Genomic DNA, 4,327 nt, shown 5'->3' on the forward strand with positions numbered 1-4,327 from the left:
AAGGTGAGATTATTTGCTGGTTTTTGTTTGTTTGTTTGGTGTTTTGTTGGTTGTTTGTTTTGTTTTGTTTTAGCACAACCAGAAAATGTGAGATGTCAAATCGTGGGGATTTTTTACTGTCTTGGGTATCAATGTAGCATTCTTTGGACTGTTTGAACAGTTTGTAGAGACCACAGCACAAAGCATACTTGATGAAAATGTGGAATCATGCTTACGTATTTATGATTTGAAATTTTAAATCAAGTCTATTTTCCATGTTGGTTTTTTGTATAGTTTTTCTTAAAGATAATTAATCTCTCCTCATAGACCTCACTATCTGAACTGTGTGCTTCCTATTATTTGTTATTATAGTATGTGATAATTTGTAATATCACATAGTGCTTTCATTTTGAAGTCTTGTGCTATTAAAAAATAATAAGAACCTGATCAATGAGATATAATGGGAAAGACCTAGAAAGACTTTGACATGTGAAAGAAAGTTCAGTGTTTCTGGATTCTCAGAACCTTTAAAAGCAGATACAGATTTCTATAAGGGATGCTTTGGGCATATTATCAGGAGAGTTCAATCCTTAGGAAAATACATCATATTTGGAAATTGAGCTGTTTAGTAAAGAAAAAGAAGTGCCTCAATGAGACTGCCTGACACAATGACTGCATGGAGTGAGCACAACAGAAGTCATGAGGAAGGCACAGGTCTGGGCAGAGTTTCTGCATGGTGGTCATAGGGTCATTGTGAGTCAGAGCTGACTCCACAGCACCTAACAAGAACAGCATAAAGGATGCTAAGCCACCTTCTTAGGCTGAAATTTCCCAGAAGGAGACCTTGAGAAGAATATTCAAATATTAGTAATATTTGGAGGAGGTGAAGTGAGAAGAGGGAAAGCTAGTCAATAAATAGTGTTGTTTAGGTGCTGTTGAATCTGAATCAACTGATAGCTGACCCTCCAGTTGTTTTTCACAAGTAATAACCTGAAAGGAGCCTGTACATCTTTCTCCCCCAGAACAGATGGTGGATTGGAAACAGCAGCCTTTGAGTTGGCAGTGTAACTCCTTACCACTAAGCAAGCCACCAAAGTCCTACTAATTCAGTTTATTAATACACACACTAAACACTTAAATTTTTAATTATCCACATCACAGAGCAAAGTTATTAGGGATATTGGACCACATGACCAAAGATGTTACAGCAAGAGAGAAGAAACTTCACCATCTTTGGCCTCAAATAGCAATACGGATGTACTCCAAGAGCCATCTGTTTATTCTTTGACAATCCAAGCATTATTCAGTACTCTTCTCCAACATCATAGCTCAATGGTACCAATCCTTCTTCGATTATTTTTATTCATTGTCCAGCTCGCAGATATGTAGCAAATAATTGAATAGACAATGGCCTGAATCAGTCCTCAGAATGATATCATTACTCTTGATTATTTTAGAGTTATCCTTGACAACAGAGTTGTCCAATGTAATACATCTCCTAAAATTAAAATAGTAACACTGCTACTACATGAAGTTATAAGTAAAAACAGTGTTTAAATGGTTTGCTTTTCTATTTCCAAAATATTTTTGATGGAACTAAACAAAATCTGAGAAGGGCCTGAAGCACTTGCTGCAGAAGGTCAAGGACCTCAGTCTGCAATATGGATTGAAGCTCAACATCAAGAAAACAAAAATTCTCACCACAGAGCAAATTGAAAGCACCATGATAGATGGAGAAGATATTGAGATTATTAACAATTTCAGCTTGCTGTGTTGCACAATTAACACTCTCAACACCAGCAATTAAGAAATCAGAAGATGAATTACACTCAGAAATTCTGCTGTCAGGGACCTCACTAGAGTGCTGAAGAACTACAACAGAGTTGAAGAACAGAGTGTAGAGACTAAATTGTCTCTGATACAGGCCATGGTCTTCCCAATTACTTGCTAAGCATCAGAGGGCTGAACAGTGACCAAAGACAACAGAAAATTTGATTCCTTTGAATTGTGGTGCTGAAGAAGAGTATTGAACATACCATGGACTGACAAGAGAACTAATAGGTCTATTCTGCAGAGGTTGAAACCAAGTTGCTCCTTGGAGGGAAGGATTTTGGGGCTCCATCTTACATACTTTGGACATTTTGCCAGGGAAGACCAGTCCTTAGAGAAGGATATTATACTTGGAAAGGTGGGGTATAGCGCAGGAGAGGAAGCTCTCAGATGAGATGGATTGACCCAGTAACTGGGGTAATGAAGGTAGACATGTCAGAGACAGAGAGATTGGCTCAGGACAGAGGAGAAATCAGAGTTATTGTGCATAGGGTTGCTATACACTCTTGTCAACTCGATGGCACATAACAACAACTACCACCAAAATCAGCTAGGAGATCAAGAGCATACGGCATTGGAAACATTCAGTGTCAGGAATCTCTCCAAATTCCTAAAGAGGAGTGATGTCCGTCTAAAGACTAAGGTGTGCCAATTTTAGATGTCAGCCTTTCTTATCACCTGTTATGCATCTGAAATCTGAACAATGAATAAGAATGATAGAAGATGCATTAGAATGTCCTGCTGGAGAAGAGTGGTGAGTATCTCATGGACTGCCAAAAGAACAAGCACACGTATTAAAAAAAGGGCAACCAGAATATTTCTTTGAGGTCAAGTTGATGAAGCTTCACCTAATGTATTTAGACATGCTGTTAGGAGAGGCTATTCCTTGAAAAGGACATCTCGTTTAGAAAAGTGAAGCATCAGCAACACAAAGGAAGTGCCTCAATGAAATGAATTGATGCAATGTTTGCAACAATGGACTCAAATATGTCAGGAATGATGAGGATAGCACAGAATATGTTAGAATCAAAACCTATTGTTAATGAGGTTGCCCTGAGCCATCCTCAACGAAAGGGCACTTAACAACAACAACCACCAAAGACTAGGAAGAGGTGTGAAAGAAGTGTTAGTACCAAAGGTTATTCAGTGTCAAAGTATAAAAGACATTCATACTCCATCATTGATAAGCCTTTCTTTAAGAAGCAGGTCAGGAGTTCTGATGGCCTAGTGGCAGAAATCTGCACTGCAATCCCAGAGGTGGGTAGTTCAAATCTAACAGATGCTCTGCTGGAAAAGGAAGGGTGATCTCCTCCTTTACCAGTCAGATCCAATTTGACAGTACACTTACAAAAATAATAATTTTTTTAAAATGAAGCAGGTCAGCCACTTTGAATACTTACTACAAATGAAATATTTTAAATTATTCTTTACATGATCATGAGCTATTTATAATTGAAATTTAAGAAATTTTAGATAATTCAGTGCCTGTCTTTTTCAGAAGCTGATACATTTTTCTAAAAAGATACACAAGGTTATCTTTTACCTCTGTAACCTCAAAGATTTAGTTAATATGTTGGCTGGTAACATATATGTAGTTATAAAAAATAACATTATTACCCTAACATATCAAACTTAACTTATTAAAGATATCTGTAATTATGTTTCTTTCATATACACATGATAGTTGTTGTTGTGTACCATGGAGTTGGAACTGAACCTCTGGTGGGTTTTTAGAGACAGTTAATTGCACACAAGGATATCGCCCATCTTTATCTCATGAAACAACTGGTGGATTCAAACCGCGTGCTTTTGAGATTGCAGCAGAGCTTCTTGCCACTGTATTTGACAACATTCATCAAAAAAAGGCAATATTGTGACACTAAAGTTGCAAATATTTTTCAAACTATCAAATACAAATAAATAAAACAAAAAGAAAGAAAAACCACTGCTTTAATTCTTAATTCATTCTAACTCATGTTGACCCTCCCACTTTTTAACAAAATTGTAAATCTTTATTGGAGAAGATTGTCCAACTTTCTCTAGTGGAACCCTTAGAGGATTTGAACTGCCAAAGCCTGTGAGAGGAAGTTTCATCATCTTTGCCTCCAAAAATTCCTTGTTTGTGGTGGTAGTGATGGGTGCCATCAAGTTGAGTACAATTCATAATAACACTATGAACAACAGATTTGAACCATATCCTATTCTGTGCCATTCTCACAATCTCTAATACATTTGAGCCTATTTTTCTATGGGAGGAGGATGGGCAATCTCCTCCTGTGCAATTAACTGCCTCTGAAAACCCACTCTAGAGGGTCAGCTATGGGTCAGTCAAACTGTATGATACTCAAGAACAACATGGGATATTCAGAACTATTTTCCAACATCATAATTTCAAAAGCATCCAGGAGAAGATAACATAGATGAATGGAACCTTCTAAGACTCAAATCCCTATGCACATCCAAAAACTTCTCCAGTAGGGTAAAAAGGGAAGCCACTGACTGGGAAAAAGTATTCGGT

Source organism: Elephantulus edwardii, unplaced genomic scaffold (genome assembly GCF_000299155.1).
Source record: "Elephantulus edwardii isolate Elephantulus edwardi_28Jun2011 unplaced genomic scaffold, EleEdw1.0 scaffold00277, whole genome shotgun sequence".
NCBI classification, from domain to species: Eukaryota; Metazoa; Chordata; class Mammalia; order Macroscelidea; family Macroscelididae; genus Elephantulus; species Elephantulus edwardii.